General features: G+C 35.4%; 1 pseudogene; it reads right to left on the bottom strand.

Annotated features, from left to right (window-relative positions):
- Positions 1-11,189: 11,189 nt before the first annotated feature.
- LOC145801749 (PR5-like receptor kinase pseudogene) lies at positions 11,190-12,434 on the bottom strand (annotated as a pseudogene).
- Between the last annotated feature and the right edge of the window lie 10,337 nt (positions 12,435-22,771).

The raw sequence follows: 22,771 nt of genomic DNA, 5'->3' as shown, positions 1-22,771 counted from the left end.
TATTTCTCTGTTATGTTCTTTCAAAAGAATGTGGATTGATCATTTTGTGCTAGTTTCCTTGTGATGCAAAACAATAGGATTACTAAAATGCCAATTCCAGCAACAACTGAAGAAGTTGCAAAACAAGAAAACTTAAGCTAATGTGGCAGACAAACAAAAAAATTATCCAAATATACTCATGCATATAAATACTGGCTAATGACGTATATTACTTGTTCTTAAAATCAATCGCAACCTACTTCTTTTTGCAACCACTGGTTAAAAACATTTGACGTATATAGATGCATCTAAATTTATTCATGCTTATAGCTATTGATTAGAGGTATGTTACTTGTTGCTAGAATCAATATCACGTGTTTTGTTCCTACAAATAATGCCAAGGAGAAAAACCTCAGGCAATTTGTTAAGACGGAATCAAAAATTGGGAAGTAATAAACAAGACAAACACACAAGCATACAAAAAGGTATATGCTGTACTTCTATAAGTCTACATCCTTAGGTGAAGAACATGAAAGTGTTTTACTATGAAAATAGAGAACATAATGAGTCGGTTCTCTCTAAATCCCCCCCCCCCCCACTTTACAGAAGCTCCCAAGGTCATGAACCTTGAAACTCCAAAATGATCCCTTACATATAAAGATTCGAATAATACCAAACGGAGTCAATATAGACACAAATGCAAAATGGGGTAATCCAAATGAGGAGGCTTCAAATGAAGAGAGAGTAACTGAAGGAGATGGGGTAGTCAAAATGGGCTAGATCTTCGTCGATCTTAACGTCTTAAAGGGGTTCCACAGACCCTTTCGAATGGAACATTTGGGGTTCCATGGACAAACCCATCTTCAAGAGGTTATAACAAAAAGATGCTCTTTGATAGAATTGGAAATCTTAAGCTTGCTAGAGAAGAATGCTATTTTGTCTAACCAAGTCTAAGAAATCTAGTCGTATGCCTTCTATGAAATAATTACAAGGCGTTGCCATTTACCTTTGCATGTAGTTTGTTTCTTTGGCCTAGCTCTCAAGCTGTGAGAGTTTTTCAGTGCTAGGTTTTGAATGTTCTATTTTAATGGCTTGCTCAGACATCTTTCTTGTCCCCGATAGGGGTGTAACAAGCATAAAAAAAAAACAAAATATCTAGCAAGTAATAAGCATAATCCAACTTGAATTTGGCACATACAACAATTCATAATAATTTAGTAAGCATATTCTGAATGCATGAGCTTATAACTACAGGATAACAGTTAATTAATCAAAACCAACCAAGGTAATGAACCAACATCCATATGGAGCAGACTTCTACAGATTGAAGATTTTGGATTAAATCACAAATAACAGTATGTTTTATGCAGCAGAGAAATTCCAATGCCGTGTTTTGCTTGCTCAATGCTTTTTTTGGATAAGTAAGCCTGCTCAATGCATTGGAACTTGGAGCTGTCGTATCGAGGACAATGGCCTGAGGTTACACTCACCGCATTCCTTTGACACATGAAATCTGCGTGAGAACTCAAAAGCCAATACAGAGAAAAAATCAATGGCATTTTGCTTCTTGCTATCGTTCAACGAAAACACCGGTAGTTGAATAAGTACACAGCTTTATAGAATTCTCTCATTAATAAGAAGAGATTGATGAGGATCATTAGGGTATTTACAATAAACTGTGTAGCCTGAGCAGCCTTTGTAACTGTAATTGTGATTACAGCGAAAGAAATCCTCAATCTGCTTGTCAAGTGCAACGTTGACGCCGATAGGGCATTTGAAGAATGTGAGATTGGGGGAGACTGTAAAAGAAATAGAAGGTGGTGAAATGACTCGAGCTCAAGTAGAAAGTGAAGACATCGCAGCTGTTGGATTTTATGAGGGTTCTATGCTTTTGTTAGAAATGGTTTTGGAAAAATCAGATTTTTCCTCAACTTTGGTCTAATTTTTAAGTGGGACCCATGCGCCAAAGTTGGCGGGTCTAAGTGGTAACGTGTTCTGTGTCGCGTTGTGATTCACGTGGTATATTTGGTTGCTTAAAATCATTATCGGGTGAATGAGAAATTGAAGCCAAAGTGAGCTCCATGGAAATGGTGTTTGTGGTGAAATTTCCATTAAGATTTGAAATAAGGCTTGTCTGACGTTGGTTTGGTGGACAAATTTTGAGTGGGTTTATAAGGCTTGTGTTTGGAACTTTGGGTAGGCCCCAAGGGGCACCCAAGTTTTGAAGAGGAAGAGGCTATGGGCAAAGTGGGCTAGACCCATTGGATCCAAAATAAACACACACGCGCGCGTCGCGGTCGGTCGGGCGAGCTGGGCGCGGGTGCGTGGTGTGAGGTTGGGTTGGGCTTGTCCACCCCAATAATTATCTTTTTGGGTAAAAAAAATTACATTTGAATTTTATTTTTATTATTTGTTTGGAAATAAAATGGCCCTAAGGGGCACCCAAGTTTTGTAGAGGGGGAGGTTATGAGCAAAGTGGGCTAGACCCATTGGATCCAAAACAAACACACGCGCACACCGCCATTTGTCTGTTTGGTCAAGCGCGTGCGTCGCCGTCCGTTAGTTCGATTGGGAGCGCGCGCTGTCCATCCGTCCGTCCGGTCGGGCTGGGCTGGGCTTGGGTGCGGGTGCGTGGTGTGAGGTTGGGTTGGGCTTGTTTGCCCCAATACTTATCTTTTTGGGCAAAAAACATTACATTTGAATTTTATTTTTATTATTTGTTTGGAAATAAAATCTGTCCGTTTTTATTTCAAATTCTAGTTGGAAATAAAATTCAAATTTTGGTTTGCACCTCTTCAGAATTTCTGTACAATTCCATGTTTGTCCAAATAGATCCGAATCTATTCAAATTCAAACCTAAAACAGTTTTTATCTATTTGAAATTTAAACCAGATCTGTCTGAGCAGGTTCTATACGTGTTTAATTCAAATCGAACAGCCACCCCCCCATCTGTAAATAGGTAGTCCCTCATTTGGTTTTTTCACTTAATTTTCGTCCCAAATTCTGCCAGCTCTCTCTGCATTTTGCTGCTTTATTTTCTTGTGAGAAAGAGTGTAAACACAAAGTGTGTTCGTTGTGCGAATAATTTGTAGTGCTGCTATTATTCGTTGTTGATCATTTTATCCTAGGAGATACACGTCCGCAATCTGAAAGCACCGTGAAGATGAATCTGTCGTAAGGACACAGTGTTAAACATTGGACTTGATCATAATTTTGTTTAATAAATACATAAGGTTAGTAATTAATTTACTTTTTTGTTTTATTTATTTATTTTTATCAAATTCTGATTTTGTTTTTGTAACAAAATAAGAAGCTGTTATTGTGTATTTTATTTTCTTTACTAGTTTGATTTTTATAATCAAACAGTTTCTCTCATTTCTTTATTTCTTCTGTTTGTTGTTAAGTACACAAACATTATTTATTCTTAATATAGTGAAGATTGTCAAACATCTTTTTGTCAGAAACATTTAGGACCTCATGATTAAGAAACTTGTCATGAACTTCATACCACCGAAATTGAATTTTGGAATCCCTTCGCTGCAATTTACGGTACACAACCCACAATGGGGATAAGTGATGTCGGAGTAAGGGAACTTGATCTACCCAAGTTTTCCACACTGGAAGTACTCTGGACAGTTTTGGTATGAGTTTGTCTATTGTCCAGCAGACTGCAGAAACTGTAGGTGAGAGAGGACAAAGAAAGCCAAAATAGAGGGAACAACCATTGTCGATTCACAATTTAGTACATAATAAAAGAACCAAAAAAAGTGGGAGAAAAACAAAATTCACTGTTACTTGAAAGGAGATCTCTGTGAGGTGTGTTTGCTTAAATATTGTTTATAAGAAGACTTCTAGAAAAGATGACTAAAAGTAGAGCCAAATGGTCTACTTGTTCACTACAGTGGTTTGTTTGCCAAAGACCGGACAAGTGTTTCCTATTCACCTTCCTCAGTGACCCATCACTATATGAACTTAACCCATTATTCACTCTTAAAACTCTCTCCCATTCTCTCTCCGTATTCTTACATGAAAATTGAAATTTTCAAGAATTTTGAATACCTCAACCAGTCAGGAATTCTGGATTACGACCTCATCCCCAACCATAACCCAATTTAGCTTATTAAAAGTGTATGGTTTAAATTGTTTAAATTGAAATTGATGATAATCAGGCTTGTTTGGTCCCGATCTAATCCTAAGACAAGTGTTTGGGGGCACTGGTCTGGTGTTGGCCAAAGACCCTCTAATATCTTTGTTAGAGGTGTAGACTTAGGCCCTGTTTGTTTGGCTGATTAGGTTAGATGGGATACGTAATATGGTAGGATTGAGTGATAAGATTAAAAATGAGGTGGTATTAAGTTGGAGATAAATGATAACTATACTACTGGATTATTAATACCATGACAATTTATTCTTTGTTTTGTCATCTTCAAATATGATTCAGGTATAAAATTCTATAAATGCCTTTATTAAAAAAATCAATTAAAAAAAAAATCATTACTTCATCTTCTTCTCTTAAAAAAAATAAAAAATAAAAATAAAAAAATAAATAGAATAAGCACAACCACCCACTGGAACAGCCGTGTGCTCTACCCAAAAGTCATGGACCAGTGTCCAAACTCTATTTGAAACATTAATTCCATGCACTCATTTCTCAATCCCAACTTTCCCCCCGCTGTACTAGTCTGGCTGCTCAATGGGATTATGAATCCGACTAGAGTACTAATTCGGTTGTTGATATCACAACCAAACATGCCATGAATGAGACCCACATCTATCATAATTCAATTCCACCACTCATGCAGAAAAACAAATAGGCCTAGAGAGACAGTAGGAATAGAGAGCTTAAGGTTTTTTTGTCCATACATTGGCTCTCTATAGACGGTTTTTGTCTTGGGCTACCAGTGGTAGTGGGCCTCAATCTCACTAGATTGTGGGCCGTGATTGGTTGACCAACCTAGCTCGGGTCCTAACTAATTATGTATATATTAGAAACTATAAGGACTAAAGTGACATGACTTCACTTAAACTACAAGAACTGATAGTGTAATTTACCATTTTTTATAAATCAAGTTTAGTTGTGAAAATTTGTATGGAATTAGCATTTTCATAGAACCATGTTTGATTGTCAAATTAAGTGGAATTATGAGTATGTTTGGATTGAGTAATGATATTACTGGTATTGTGGTATTAGATTGTATTGGAGATGTCAGATAAAATGTGTTTATTTATGCATTAGAATGATGATATTAATTGATCAGTATTAATTCTACAAAATTATGTAAAAATCCTTATTATATAAAATATGATTTTGTTATTTTTCTTTGCAAAGGCAAACACAAAAAGTTAGTAAATTTCTCAGATTAAAGCCATCGAAATTTCACTATTATAACAGGTTTAGTTTAGATGTTACAATTCTATTTTTGAATAAAGAACTTTCAAAAATTATGACCTGCAAAATTACAAATTTGGCGGTCGAAAAATACCACTACCACCAACCATTGTCACCAAAGCACAATAATGAGCACCAACAACAAATCATCACCACATTAACATTAATTAAGAAAAAAAATAAACCAAAAAATAAATGTACAAGAAGAAGAAGAAGAAAAAAGAAGTTGTAATTAACATACATGAAAGTGGTAAAGAAGATTAGAATTTTAATGAGATAAAAAAGAACTTAACCTGGTAAATAATCATGGTGTTGAGATCTATGATTCTAATGAGACAACAGTAATTAATCTTGTCCTCATATGTGATGTTTTTCATGAAGAATCTAGAAAATGATAAACAATCCATGCCCTTAGGTGTTTGCATCTCCATAGTATGGGCCAACATTGCAAACAGGTTGCTAGGGGGATCAAGCCTCCATTTTTGTTGATATACTCCAGTGAAGATGTTGCTAGCAGTGTGCTCTAAAACATGTGAAAGGTAAACTTACTCTTATAAATTTTTGAAATTTAGAGACTCTAACTACCAAATAATTTTAAGTAGGACTCTAACGCTTACAAAATTATGGTAAAGAAGATACTGCAAATTTTCCAATTTTAGGCTCGCTTTGACAAGAGACTTTTTTGGGTGAAAAAAAGTAAAAAAGTGAACTATTTCAACCTATTAGCCAAAAAGTCACCTTATACATACCAATCAATCATTCACTTTTTTCCCAATAATTTTCATTTGAACCAAAAAAAAATTCTAAACATATTGGGTGTGTTTGATTTGGTTTTAGGAGATAAATTTTCAAAAAAAATATTGGGAAAAGAGTCTAGAAATTTTTTTGATAGGGCAAATTACCTACACCTCTCTTGAAGTTTAGTTAAATTATAGATTCCCCATGAGATTTCAGAAATTACATCCCGCCTCCGAAGTTTATATTCGCATAACAATTTAATCTCTACCGTTAACTAAATATTAAGAATGGTTATCTAACATCACCACCAAAATATAAATTGATGGATGATATTGCCCCTGCTGAAATCCCTTTGATAAATCAACAAAATTTATAAAAGAATTACATTAGATGAAAAAAAAAATAAAGTTTTTAGAACCATGTTTGATTTGTTGTTTAGAAAAAAATTTTAGAATTTAAAAAATAAAATAAAAACTAATTTAATAAAAATAAATATGAAAAAATATATTTAATTTCTAAAAATTATTTCTAACCACTCAAAAGATAAAATTACATAAAAATAAAATTATTTTTTATCTTTTATTTTTTATTTCTTAACCAAATTAATTTTTAATTTTTTTTAAAAAAATTAAAATAAATTTCTAAAAATCAAACCAAACATATTCTAAGAATTTTTTTGATAAGCCATTTTTTCTATTTTTAACTTATTTAACTATTTGTTAATTTTATGATATTTTCACCATCTGACACTACAACATATAAGAATTTTAGAGACCAATTTTTTAATTTTGCATTTCATAACTTATTTAAAAATGATAATTTAGCTAAACCACAAGGGGAATCTATAATTTAGTTAAACCTCAGGAGAGAATCTGTAATTTAGCTAAATCTCAAGAGGGTGTGGGTAATTTGCCCTTATTTGTCAAAAGAGCATTTTAGTCAATTTATGATATCTGTTAACGGCGTTAATTGCGATGGGACGGGCTATAATTTTTGAAACCTCATGGGGGAATCTGTAATTTCGTTAAATCTCAAGGGAGGTGTAGGTAATTTGCCCTTTTCGTTTGTTTAGTTGTATATTTTGAAAATAGTTTTGGAGTATGAGAATTTGGGATGATTTGATATTTTGTTGTAATTGAGTAGATATGTATGACAAAAAAAGTGATTGAGAAAGGGAGAAAAGAGAGAAAAAGTGATTGATTGATGTGTAAGAGAGAGAAAGTGAATTTGAACCAAACAAAATTTTGGAAATTTTTTAAAAAAATTGTGTTTTGAGAGTTAAACCAAACAAGATCATTCACTTTTTTCACCTCAAAAAAAGAAGTCAAAAAATCAAAGAGTCACAAAAAAAAGTCAAATTCCTAAACGGGCACTTAATAAACTTAGCAAGAAAAGAAGAAAAAAGAATGAAGACCTTTGCCATTAGTAATCACTGGATTATGTTCTTCAAAATCTCACCATTGTAATTCAATGGATTTAATCTAGGATAATGTTTGAGAGCTCGAAACATTGCCCCATTTTAATCCCCCTAATGCCCAAAACGACGTCGTTTTGGGCATTAGGCTTTTTTTTTTTTTCTTTTTTTTCTTCCATTTTCGACCATTTTCGATCTGAAACGCAGGGGGAAGAGGGAGAGAGAGAGAGGGAGAGCGGAGAGGAGAGAGGGAAAGAGAGGGAGAGAAGAGAGAAGAGGGAATGGAGACACACACACACACACACAGAGGCCCCTGCATTCCGGCCGATCCGCCGATCGTCGCAGCTCCGCCGATCATTGGTCCGCCGTCTGCCTCCGCCCCCGCCGTTTGCCTCTGCTTCTTCTTCTTCCTTTCTTCTTCCCTTCTTTTTCCCAATCTTCTTCCCTTCGTCTGCTTCTTCTTCTCTGATTGAACCAAAAACGGCGTCGTTTTTGGTTTCGGGGGATTAGGGGGGGCAATGTTTCCAGCTACGTAGCACAGTCCTTTAATCTATTATGTGGCTTCCATCCAAAGAAGAAGAAAAAAAACTAGAACTGTTCAGATAATTTTATGTTAAAAACTTGTAGTAAATTGCTAACATAACATTTATGTTGTATTTGAATATTGAATTTGTGCAGAGATTTGCAAAGGAAAAAAGAAAAAAAAAAGGTAAAAATATTTAATTCTTTTCTTTTTCATCGACAAATTACTCCTCAAATCCAATATTTAAACGCTACAGGTTACAAAAATTAGAAAAATGAAACCCTCACCCTTTTTTTATTTTTTTATATGAAGTAAAAGTTTCACCAAATATGTTACTCATTTAGCATATGAACTATACAACCAGCTGATCATTATCAAATTCTCTGAGATGTTATTTTGTTGCATATCCCCCATTCTAAAGAAGAATTAATTCAAGTAGTTCCATAACCCGAATTTGCATAAACATAATTCACTATATTTTACAATTCCACAAACTTTCATGCCATAAATTGTGTCATACAATTCTGTTGGCCATAATTACACCATCTTCCTTAAAACTAACCTGTGTTACTGAGGATTTTATTGATGTCTCTTATGACATTTGATATCGTATCGCCAAACCTATTTTTGCGACAGTTGTTGAAAGCTGCACATTGTGTACAAAACCAAATTCAAGGTGCTGCAAAATGTTAGAATATATTAGTAGTATATTAGCTAGCTGTATATAAGCTATCTACCAACCAGCTTTCATCATGTTGTTCCTTAGTGCATTGCCTCTTTCGATCACTTTTGGCCCCTCCGTACACACTCTCCCCTATAAAGGAGAGTCTTCTTTGAACATTGTAAATACACATTTAATCAATCCCAATACATAATTTATTCTCTTTCTCTATACATTAATTCTAACATGGTATCAGAGCTATAGGTTAAGTTCTTGATGTTCTTCGCCTTCCAGCGGGCGACAACCTTGCCTTGACCGCCCGCCGGACCTCTATACATACCTTCACTCCGCTGCCACAAACCCACCAGTTGGTAACCATCAGCAGACCAACACACAGCACACACACACAGACTAACATCCCTATCATGAAGGCAGATAAAGGAATTTTGCAACGTTTTGGTGCTGCAACTAAGGCTCCATATTGGCTTGTGGGTGTTGATGGTAATCACCCGCCAACCAAGATTCCTGTTCCAATTCCACCTCATCATTCAACAAAGAGTGATGAGTCGTTGAGTAGACCACAACAGCTAAATCAACAAGGCTGTATTCTTGAGGCGGCTATTGAAGCAGCAGCAAGTGCTTTAGCTCTCTTGACATCGCCTGCGAAAACTCCTCGTCAGCTTTCTCTTCTCCGGTGCTGGAATCGTCTAAAGAGTCAGAGCCAACGCGCAACCACGCGCCGCCATGGCACGGGCTGCTCAACAGCCCTCCGTCGTCGCTCATTATCGCTTGCTGAAGCCGCTCCTACAGCGCCGTAGAAGTGGCCTCATGCGCCCTTGCCCGAGTCTGCCATGCCTGCGCCTCCGCGAAGATCCCTCGGCAGATCCCTTCCAACCTCTTTGAGCCCACCCCATGCTCGTGGACTAGCGTCATCTGCGACTCCGGCCGCGTCACCGAGCTCCCCGTTCCCGGCATGGGACTCTCCAGCCAAGTCCCACCCAAAGCCATTGACAACCAGATCCGATTCCACACACACTCTCTCTCTCTATTTTCAAACTCATTTTACTTTTCTTTTATTTCTTTATTTTTTCTTTTCACCCTTTTTACATCACCAACCCCACTGTTTCTCTCTCCTATCACCCGGCAGATACACACATACACTTGCACTGTACCAACCCATTATAATATATTATCATCCGATATCCCAGCCCACAGATTCCGAACCCCCCATTGGTTTTATTTTATTTTTACCATACTCATCATCACCATACTTATCATTTCAAAAAAAAAAAAAAAAAAAAAAAACAATTCCATTCACAACCAACTCGTTTTCATTCCATAAATTTATCATTTCTTCATGTTAGGGACCAACCCTGATCACAATTTTACACTACAACCAACAAACTGTTTTACACCAAAAAAAAAAAAAAACCTTTCTACCATTTTTTTTTTAAACATCTCCACTCTGTGTTGAGCCGTTTTGCTCCACTTTATCCATCCCTTTGTTTCAACCTCCAATAGGTTTCTATCTTTAAACTTATTTGAGTTTGAGGGGGGGTATTACACATATATCATGGTGAGTATGGTTACACACTATGCGAACCACCCAAGCTAGTGAGTATGGTTATACATCATGAGAACCACCCAAGCCACCCCATGGTGCACTCCCTAAGTCGCCTCCTACATCGGTCCGGTATGGCCCCATAAACTATCTCGACATTGATTTCGGTTAGTTTTTACATCGGTCTGGCATGACCCCATAAACTGTCCCGACATTGATTCCGGTTAGCCTCTGCAACGGTGTGACACGACCATATAGCGTCTTCCCTAACGGTCCGGCACGACCATAAAGTGTCTCCTATCCTTTTTTATTTTTAGTTTATTTTCCTGTTTTGTTACTCTTTCCAAACTCAAGTTGGTTTGTAACTATCCTCCTTGAGTTTGATGGGGATGTTAGAATATATTAGTAGTATATTAGCTACCTGTATATAAGCTGTCTACCAACCAGCTTTCATAATATTGTTCCTTAGTGCATTGCCTCTTTTGGCCCCTCTGTACACACTCTCCCCTATAAAGGAGAGTCTTCTCTGAACATTATAAATACACATTCAATCAATCATAATACATACAATTTATTCTCTCTCTCTTTCTCTATACATTAATTCTAACACAAAAGATTAATGAAAACAAAAAAGTATTCATAAGTTGCATACAAAATGATATGGTTTTATTACTTTAAAACAGGGTGCTCATTAAAATAATATTTAATTACCACAATGCCAGTCACATCATTTTGGTGAAAGCTATGTATAAAAATTCTATATGAATACTATTTTCTGTGAGAAAATGGACTAATGAGTGATCACATTCACCTTCCTTAACCATTGGTACTGGTGTTGGCTGAGGCAAAGAGATTTTTGGGACTCAAAAGTTCCATATTTGTTAGAATTCATTCTAGTTCTATCAATTGAGTAATAAGGTAGACTCTAGAATATATGGAAAATGCTAATAACCTCCAAATTTGGCTATAAAACAGAGGTGTACTATGTTTGGAACAATTTATGGTCCAAGTGAGAGCATTAATCCCCTTGGGTGGCCTTATTGCCCAATTTGAATGCCTTGTTCTGATTCAATGAAATTGACAAAACAACTGGTGCATCTGTTCTAGACTAGTTTCTAAATCTCGGTTTAATTCTACTGTGAAACAAGCATACACTAACAAAAGCCAATAAAGAGAGGGAATTTACCTAATTTTCACTAGTGCATTACCTTGGCAATAGAAGTATGCATTGTAAATAGGACAATGTTATGGCACGAGTGTAGTTGAAGAATCTGGCAGTGATCTTGGGGGAGAAGACAAGTAAGGCTTAGGCGGGACTTGCAAGGACTTCACGCTCCCTTCTAGCATCTCCACCACCATGCTCATTGATGGCCGATGTAAGGGATCTGTTTGTATGCACCACAAGCCAACTATAATCATCTTCCTTGCACTTTCATTTGCCTCATCATTCATAATGCCATGCACTCCAAGTTCTTCATCTAGCTCAAGTTGCTTATATATCCAATGTGGAAAGTATATCTCACTAGTACGATCAACTTCGACATCAATATTCTTTCTTCCTCCAACCATTTCGAGAACCATAATTCCATAATTATAGACATCTAACTTGTGTGAAACTCTTTCAAAGTTTCTACAAAATACTTCTTGGACAATATAGCCGGCTGTTCCTCTAGCATCTAACAGTGATACAATACTCTCTTTCTGTGGGCACAGTTTAGCAAGGCCAAAATCGGAGATCTTTGGACAAAAATGTTCATTTAAAAGAATATTATGAGGCTTTATATCAAAATGAAAAATTCGCATGTTGCAACCACGATGCAAGTACTCTAATCCTCGAGCAATGCCAATTGCAATTTGGTATAACGCTTCCCAGCCCAATTGGCGATATGTTAAGGAATTCCCATCATATATGAATTTCTCAACGGATCCATTAGGCATGAACTCATATATGAGAGCTCTATTGTGACCCTCAAAACCAAAAACCCAAAAGAGTTAAAATATTAACATGAGAAGTCCTACTAATGGTTGCAACCTCATTAATGAACTCTTCTCCGCTGCCTTTCAACCCTTTAGAACCTCCACTACCACAAGGCATCCATTGTCTAAGTTTCTTTTGAAGACACAACCATAGCCTCCTCGACCAAGTTTAAGTCTGAAGGAGTTGGTCATTTTCTTGACATCAGAATAAGTGTACTTTTTTGGAGAAGAGATGCATAATTATTTAGAAAGGCCTTAGCATTCTAGTAGCTCTCTGTTTTGTTCTTCCAAAAGAATGTGGATCGATCACTTGGTGCAAGTGTCCGTATGATGTAGAACAATGGAATTACTAAACTCCTAGTTCCAGCAGCAGCTGAACGAGTTATAATCAATTAAAAGGGAAAAATTAAGCTAATGTAATAACACCATAAAATTAGCTAAAAATACTCATGTATATAAATATTGATGAAAAATGAATATTACCTGTTCTGAGAATCAATATCAACTTCCTGCTTTTTGAAACCATTATGAAGGAGAAAAACATTGATCAGATGTTTAAAAGAAGGGAAAAAAAGTTGAATTCAAATTAAGCTACTTTCCATGTTCTGGATACATTCGAGCTTTATTAAAGGATAAACTACCCTTAATTAAAAAGACATAGCTTCTCTGTAGTCCATTATTTGGATTGGACGGTATCAACTCAAGACTCATTGGCTCACTGTGGCCCCTACATTGGGTCCACTTCAATTATCTAAATAGTTCATATTGTATTACTAAGAAATTATTATTGCAAAAAATTAAATTGATCAAACATTAGTAACCACATGATCGGATCACAAAATTATTCAAAAAGAGCATGGACGGCAAATTTGATTTGAAGAATAAATTGTCAATATTTTTTCATTATTTTGCAATCCAATCATATAGCTACCGATATTTGATCAACCTAATTTTTTATATGAATGATTTTCTTGTCGGCTTACAAAATAAACGGTTCAAATCATTAAGATGGCCCAAAATGGATCCACTAGTCCATGACAAACAAACTATAGCTAACCTATGATTTTTTTTTCTTCTTCTTATTATAGAACACAGATGAATAGCTATTTTTCTCAAGTGTTTGCTTGCCTAGAATTTTGATACCTGTGAAGAAAAGTAAAGAAAATAAGTTGGTAAATAACTTCGCTCAGCTAATTTGTTTGAAGAACGCATCGTTTCAATATTTTTTCTTATTTTACTTTATCTTTTTTCACTTTTTCTTAACGTTTAGGTATATTCTATTTCAATATGGTTTTAAACTTAATTTGCTTGGTGAATTTTAATGACATTTTTTTTTCAAACTTATTATAACAATTTTAAAAATGCAAAATTGTGGTTATTATTTTTTAATATAGTTGCACACGCATTTGCCTGACCACTAGTTTCTATTTAACATAGGAAGCTTGCTTTCACGCCTGCACCCTTAGCCAAGTGATCATTCGTCCGACTTTAACTACTACGGGAAAGATTCTACCCTCTTCTCATGAATCTTTAACCCATCTAGGCAAGATTGAAGATTTTTAGATTGGGTTTTGGAATAATTCAGAAATAACAGTATGCTTATGCAGAAATTCCAAAGGTGTTTCCTACTCACCTTCCTCGGTGACCCAACACGACATGGACTTAACCCATTATTAACTCTTAAAACCCTCTCTCAGTATTCTTACAAGAAATTATCAGAAATTTGAATACCTCAAGCAATCAAAAATTCTGAATTGTTAGCTAAATTCATTCCCCAACCAAACCCCAACAGTTATGTATTTCACAGAAACTTAAAAAAGTGTTGAGAGATATGACACAAAAACAAACTATGATATAGAAAAGGGTACGTTTTGATTGACTAAAGGCAGCGAATGAAAACCTCGAAAATTGAAAACCGAAGCTCACATAAAAATCTAAACTCTGAATTCAGGTTGTGAAATATTTCTAAACAAACAATACCAGGCATAACGTGGCAGGCCACTAATTTGCAGGTGTGTTAATACCTTTATTGGTGGTTGCACAGTGAAATTTTCTAGTTGTCATTTTGACATTGGCCTCCTCCTAGATTGTTGGAAAAATATGATTTTATGGGCTTATTTTGGGCTAACTTTGAGTCCAAATTTGGATGGGCCCCACACGTCTTTTAAGGTGGGTCCAAAGAGGTAATGTGTTCCTTGCCGCATGGTAAGTCACACGGTGAAGGCGATTCGTCAAAACCATTTATGAGTGAATGGGAAGTTGATGTCGTTTTCAAGTTTGTGGAATAGGAAATTGAAGAAGAAAAAATGTGGGTTTCCTTGAAATGGTTATTCCACATTGGAAACTTAAGAGAACTTATGTGTATATATAAGTTCTAGGTGGGAACACTTGGGTTGAGCCCCAAGGGACACCCCAAGTTTGTAGAAGGGAGGGGTTATGAACAATGTGAACCTTGGCTTAAACCACCACACGCGCACGCCGCCGTCGCCGACCGGCTGAGCCATGCCAAGTGCGGCTGTGAGTCGGATCAGTTCTAACATTAACTTTTTGGACAAAATTTATTTGCAGGAAATTATTTAAATTTCTAAACAAAATTAAATTTTTTTTTTCTGTCCAAAACTGTGTCTCTTTGGGTCCAAGTTCCAGCAGTCCGATAGGTTCATACAAACCAAACCGATACAATTTTTCCAGGACAGGTTTTAAACTGCTAGTAGTTTCCAACAGATTGAAACTGCCAACAGTTATCTATTCAAACAGTAACTGCACCTATTCATTTCAAAACAGATCTGTTCGGGTTTGAATTTCATACCTGTTCAGCCCTATAAATACCAAGACATTTCCAACAAATTTCTCATTCCGAAATTCATTTTTTCTTGCTTTCCTTTGTGCTCTCTTTGCATTATTCTTCATTCTAGTTTTTTAGAGAAAAATTCTGATAGTATAGAACACAGGTTTTGTTCGCAGTACAAATTGTTTGGAGGGCTATTACAATTTGTGAAGATCATTGTATCTTGGGAGATAGACGCCATTTATTCGTAAGCACCATAGCGGAGCAAATCTGTCTTAAGAACAGAGTATCACACACTCGACTTGATTTTTTAAATATTTATTCGGTTCGGTAAAATAAATTTTGTAACTAATTTATTTTTATTTTTTTGATTTGTTTCAATTTATTTATTGTACACAGAAGATTGTTCCAACAATCTTAAGACAGATGTGAATTATTCTGTTTATGCAGAAATTTTCATTTGTTTCCTTTTCTCTTTCTTCTTCTTATAGAAATTATTTTCTATTGTTCTACAAAATAATATTCTGGTTGGAAAAAGAAATAGTAGTAATATACTGTTTGACAAATAGTAGTATTATACTGTTTATTTTCTTTGACAACTAGTAGTAATATACTGGCAGTCATTAACAATTCAGAATATTTATTTGTGAAATTGGTTTGAAATAAATTTTGACGCTCAGAAATAATTTCTAAGTTTTCATTAATTAAAATTCTGTTTCAGTATTTTAATTTTTGAAGTGTTACAGAAATTTAATTTTATGTGTGGAATTAATATGTTTAAATAAAATTTTATTTTTAAATTAATTGGAAATAAAAGTTACAATTTTTTTTTACAGAATTAAAATTCTACGTCTGGTTTAAATTTTCTGTGTAGTCTAAAATTCTAATTATAATTTTGTTTTATAATTTAGAATTCATGGCTATTGAAAACTGGTCAAACTAATAGTCAAACAAGTACTAGTATGGTGATTGTAATTGCGCCAACTTCTCTTCTTGATGTGACTGTGCTAGTCAATCACGGTGAAAAGCTAAAGAAGTTCTTAGGAATTGATTTTAAAGATAGTAGCAGAAAATGCTATTTTATCTTACTACTCTCAACCTGACACATTTTCTCCCTGAGGATGCTCCTATTCTGAAAGATGATGAAACTGACCAGCAAGTGGTTGATGCGGTCGATGCTTGGAAGCATGCTGATTTCCTTTGTCGGAACTACATCTTGAATGGACTTGACAACACATTATATAACGTCTATAGCCCTATCAAGATGGCAAAGGAACTTTGGGAGTCTTTAGAGAAAAAGTACAAAACGGAAGATGCTGGCTCGAAGAAATTCGTGGTAGGCAAATTTTTGGACTTTGTAATGGTTAAGACTGTGGTCAGCCAAGTTCAAGATCTCTAACTCATTCTATATGACATTCATGCAGAAGGCATGTCTCTCAATGAATCTTTCTAAGTTGTTGCCTTAATTGAAAAATTACCACAAGGTTGGAAAGAATTCAAGAACTACCTCAAACACAAGAGCAAAGAAATGACTTTAGAGGAATTGATTGTGTGTTTGAGGATTGAGGAGGACAACTACAATTATGAGAAGCGGACTGGTAAGCATCCAATGGAATCTAAGGCAAATGCGATGGAACATGCCCCAAAAAGCAAAGAAACGAAAGTTTTTCTAGAGAAAGTTCCTCATAAGGCTTTAAGAGGCGGGGAGAACTAAGAAGTACAAGTTTAATGAAAAATGTTACATTTGTGACAAAAAAGGACATCAGGCCAAAGATTGCTGTAGCAAACAGAAAGGCAAAGGATGATCAAGCAAGAAGGTTGCTCAAGCCAATATGACCGAAGTGGACAAAATTTCCAATGGTGTTGAGGACATAAATCTTTCTGCAGTTGTTTCTGAGGCAAACCTTGTCGGAAATCTTAAAGAATGGTGGGTGGACACTGGTGCTACTCGCCACATTTGTGCCGACAAAAAGATGTTCACATCTTATTCTGTGGTGGACAACGGTGAACAACTTTTTATGAGCAGCTCTTCGACTTCTAAAGTTGAAGGACAAGGAAATATTATTTTGAAGATGATATCTAGAAAGGAACTCACTCTCAACAATGTGCTGCATGTATCGGACATTAGCAAGAATATGGTCTCCGAATCTCTGTTGAGTAAAAATGGTTTCAGGCTAGTTTTTGAAAGTGACAAATTTGTACTTACCAAAACGGGATGTATGTAGGAAAAGATTACATGTTTGATGGCCTTTTCAAAATGAATGTAATGACTGTTGTACCATCTGTTATTAATAAAAATGCATCTTCTTCTTAGTTGCTTGAGTCTTCAAATTTGTGGCATGGTAGACTAGGACATGTTAATTATGGATCTTTGCGTAGATTAATAAATATGGAATGTTTACCTAAATTTGACATTGATTTAAATCATAAATGTGAAATTTGCATTGAGGCAAAATTAACTAAAACTCTTTTTCATCCAATTGAACGAAGTACGGAGCCACTTGAATTAATTCATAGTGACATTTGTGATTTTAAATCACTTCAAACTAGAATTGGGAAAATAATATTTTATCACTTTCATAGATGACTATACAAGATATAGTTATGTTTATTCAATTCAAACCAATGATGAAGCTTTCGAATCTTTCATTCAATACAAGAATGAAGTTGAAAATCAACTTGGTAAGAAAATTAAAAAACTTAGAAGTGATAGAGGTGGTGAATATGAATCACCTTTTGGTGAGTTTTGTACAGAACATGCAATAATTCATCAAACCATCGTTCCTTACTCACCTCAACAAAATGGAATTGTTGAAACGAAAAATAGGACTTTAAAAGAAGTGATGAATGTCATGTTAATAAGTTCTGGTTTACCTCAGAACTTGTGAGGGGGAAGCAATGTTTTCTGCTAATTATTTTCTTAATAAAGTACCTCGAAAAAAAGTGAACCAAACACCTTATGTAATGTGGCATGGGCGAGTACCAACCTACAAATACTTAAAAGTGCGGGGGTGTTTGGCTAAAGTGGCTATTCCTAGTCCTAAAAAGACTAAAATAGGTCCTAAAACTGTTGATTGCATTTTCATTGGTTATGCCATGAATAGTAGTGCATATCGATTTTTGATTCATAAGTCAAAACATCTGAAATGCATGTAAATATTATTATTGAATCTCGGAATGCGTCTTTCTTTGAACATGTGTTTCTAAATAAAACTAGACAATAAACTAGTACTAATAAAAGATCTTATGATGCTACTATTAGTCATAATCAAGAACAAGATCAAGAACAAGAGCAAAAAATAGATCAAAATGAGGAAAAGGAACCTAGGCGTAGTAAACGTGCTCAAAATCTTTTCGTCCAAATTTTCTAACATTTTTGTTAGAAAATGAGCCGTTAACTTTTAAAGAAGCTATGTCTAGTCTTGAGGCTCCTTTATGGAAAGAAGCTGTAAACAACGAAGTTGAATCCATCCTGCAAAATCACACATGAAAATTGGTGGATTTGCCAACCAGTTGTCAACCTCTTGGGTACAAGTGAATTTTCAAAAGAAAAATGAAAGCGGATGGATCAATTAACAAATACAAGGCAAGACTTGTGGTCAAAGGATATAAACAAAAAGAAGGTCTTGACTACTTTGACACATACTCACCAGTTACTAGAATAACATCCATTAAAATGTTAATTGCCATTGCATTTTTGTACAATCTAGAAATTCATCAAATGGATATGAAAACCACTTTCTTAAATGGTGAGGTAGATGAAGAAATTTACATGGAACAACCAGAAGGATTTTCTGTTCTAGGAAAAGAAAAGAAAGTGTATAAATTGGTTAAATCATTAGATGGTTTAAAACAAGCGCCAAAGTAATGGCATGAGAAATTTGACAAAGCAATGATGTCAAATGGATTCAAAATTAATGAATGTGACAAATGTGTTTATATTAAAAACACAAACAACTGTTATGTTATAGTACATCTTTATGTGGATGATATGCTCATCATAGGTAGTAATAATGATATGATTAAAACTACCAAGAAAATGTTGAATAAACATTTTGACATGAAAGACATGGGGATTGCTGATGTAATACGTGGTATGAAAATTACCATAACATTAGAAGGTTATGCTTTGTCACAATCTTATTACATTGAGAAAATACTTGACAAATTTAGCAAAGATGATGAGCATCTTACTAGAACACCTGTGGATGTTAATTTGTTTCTTTTTAAGAATGTACAGGAAAGTATTTCTCAATTCGAGTATGCCCAAATTATTGGAAGCTTAATGTACTTGATGAACTGCACTCGTCCAGATATAGCTTATGCAATAAGTAAATTAAGTAGATATACGGGTAATCCAGGAGTAGAACACTAGAAAGCTATTATAAGGGTTCTAAGATATCTCTGATTTACTCGTAACATTGGGCTGAATTATACTAGATATTCAGCAGTACTTGAAGGATACTGTGATGCAAATTGGATATCAGATACTAAAGACTTAAAATCCACTAGTGGGTATGTCTTTACTCTTGGTGATGTGGCTGTATTTTGGAAATTTTCCAAATAGACTTGCATTACTAGGTCTACTATGGAATCAGAGTTTATAACTTTAGATAAAGCTGGGGAAGAGACAGAATAGCTTCGCCACTTTCTTGAAGATATTCCAATGTGGTCAAAACAGGTGCCTGCTATTTGCATACATTGTGATAGTCAATCAGCAATAGGTAGAGCACAGAGTCATATGTACAACAGTAAGTCACGAAACATTCGTCGTCGACATAACACCGTGAGACAATTACTCTCTAGCGGAATTATTTCCATCGAATATGTTAAGTCAAAAGACAACATAGCGGATCCACTAACCAAAGGGTTAGCAAGAGAGTTAGTTAAGAATTCATCGAGGGGAATGGGACTTAAGCTTATTAAATAAGAGTTACCACAATGGCAACCCAACGTAGTTGACTGGAGATCACAAGATCTAGATTCAAAGGGACAACTGAGTTGTGTATGATTCATAAGGATCACTGGGGAGTTAAACTCCTACCCATTTCTATGATGAAATAGTGATGTCTGCAGCGTTTAAGTTAAATAAAACTTTTGATGATTCTTATATCTAAGAATACCTAGTGGAGTATGGTAGGATACTCTTCATAAGAATCACCTATATAAGTGTGAACTGGGCCGGTTCTATGAGATTTGTGAAGGGCTACAATTCTCTAGAGCACTCATGAAAGACCAAGTTGTTCAGGGCCAAAATGAACACAATAGTGAGAACTAAACTATTTCTGGTAATATGCTGTGTGAGTTATATTGTCTTGGTTTACACAAACGGCTAAATAGTTCAAGACATCATGTTCACTAGTTAGCTAGTAAATCTGATAGTGTCTCACAAGGGAAGGTTCAAAGCCAAAAGCTACCTATCCTTTGCAGAATATTTCCAATTTCTATACTTCCTATAATTAGATCATGTTGTTGCAATTTCTCTCCGTCAAATTCTATTCATGTGGGTGATTGTTGGAAAAATATGGTTTTATAAGCTTATTTTGGGCTAACTTTGAGCCTAAATTTGAATGGGGCCAACACATCTTTTAAGGTGGGTCCAGAGGTAACGTGTTCCTTGTCGCATGGCAAGTCATATGGTGAAGACGGTTCGCCAAAACCATTTATGAGTGAATGAGAAGTTGACATCGTTTTTGGGTTCGTGGAATAGGAAATTGAAGAAGAAAAATGTGGGTTTCCTTGAAATGGTTATCCCACATTAGAAACTTAAGAGAACTTATGTGTATATATATGTTCTAGGTGGCAACACTTGGGTTAGATCCTAAGGGGCACCCCAAGTTTGTAGAAGGGAGGAGTTATGGACAATGTGAACCTTCGCTCAAACCACCATACGCGCCCTCGTTGCCGCCGTTTTTCCCTCCGTTCGACAGGTCGGCCAAGTCGTGCCAGGCATAGGTGTGGGTTGTGGGTCAGATAGGTTCTAACATTAATTTTTTGGGCAAAATTTATTTGAATTTTTTCAAAAGTTCTTGCGGGAAATTATTTAAATTTCTGAACAAAATTAATTTTTTTTTTTTCTGTCCAAAACTGTGCTTCTTTTGGTCCAAGTTCCAGCAGTCCAGTAGGTTCATATAGATGAAACAAATTCGGTTTTTCCAGGACAAGTTTTAAATTGCCAGTAGTTTCCAACAGATTGAAAAAGCCAACAGTTATCTGTTCAAACAGTAACTGCACTTGTTCATTTCAAAACAGATCTGTTCAGGTTTGAATTTCATACCTGTTCAACCTTATATACCAGGACATTTCCAGCAGATTTTTCATTATGAAATTCATTTTTTCTTGCTTTCCTTTGCGCTCTCTTTGCATTATTCTTCATTTCAGTTTTTTAGAGAAAAATTTTGAGAGTATAGAACACAGGTTTTGTTCGTAGTACAAATTGTTTGGAGTATTACTACAATTTGTAAAGATCATTGTATCTTGGGAGATAAACACCATTTATCCGTAAGCACCATAGTGAAGCGAATCTATCTTAAGGACAGCGTGTCACACACTCGATTTGATCTTTTAAATATTTATTCGGTTCAGTAAATAAATTTTGTAAGTAATTTATTTTTATTTGTTTGATTTGTTTCAATTTATTTATGGTACACAGAAGATTGTTCCAACAAGTAACACCTCTGACAATCCTCAAACACATGCAATTCGAGAGAGAAGGTATATTACGAAAATGAAAAAGAGAAAGACTTTTACTCACAATAAGAAGAGTGTACTAATTTGCACACTTTAGTGATAAACCAAACAACCATTATATAGGCAAGTAAACAAACTGATAACAGAAAGAAAATAGGAACTACTAAAGCATGGAAATATGAACTGCAGTGGTTACATAACAGACTCAACTTACTCCTAAAACTAGGCCAAAGTAGGCCACATACAATAGCTAACTGGGAATAGCAGTAAACAAACTTCCTAAGTACTGGGACAACTCCTTGACTTTTCCAACAATCCCTCCCTTAAACTGATGTTTCAACATTCAGTTTATTGAAAGTATCCAAAGTGCAAACACCAAGCATTTTTATTAGCTTCTGAAATGTAGGAAACTTGAGAGACTTTGTTAAAATATCAGTAACTTGGTCTTTACTTATGCAGTAAATTAGATCAATGACTCCATCATTCGTGAGATCCCTCAAGAAATGATACTTCACATCTATATGTTTGCTTCAACCATGTAGAACATGATTTCTTGACAGCTTTATTGTTGAAGTGTTGTCACAATAAATCAGAGTAGGCTCGTCTTCCTTGGACTGTAGTTCTTTGAGAATCTTCTTTGGCCAAATAGCTTGACAAGCACAGGCTGTTGATTGATAAAGTCATGATTGATTGCTTCCTTGATGACCATGAAACGGCTCCTATCCCCATCATGAATACATACCCCGACGTAATTTTCCAATCATCTGAATCTCTTTCATAATCACTATTTGTGAAGCCATACAAATCTAATTTTTCTCCCTTCTTGTAGAATAACCCAAACTCCTTAGTACCTTGCGAGTACCAGAAAATTCTTTTTGTAGCCAAGAGAAGAATCTCTATAGGACACTCCATATACCTACTAATGACACTTACAACATACATTATATCAGGCCTTGTTGTAGTCAAATACATTAAATTCCCCACAATCTACTTGTAAAGAGTGTTGTCGACCTTCATTCCTCTATTATCTTTGTTTAGCTTTAAGCCAAAC

The sequence above is a fragment of the Camellia sinensis genome, chromosome 10 (assembly GCF_055761805.1).
Source record: "Camellia sinensis isolate YWXY chromosome 10, ASM5576180v1, whole genome shotgun sequence".
Taxonomy (NCBI): Eukaryota; Viridiplantae; Streptophyta; class Magnoliopsida; order Ericales; family Theaceae; genus Camellia; species Camellia sinensis.
The sequence above is the reverse complement of the archived record's forward strand: the minus strand, read 5'-3'. Positions and strand labels throughout refer to the sequence as shown.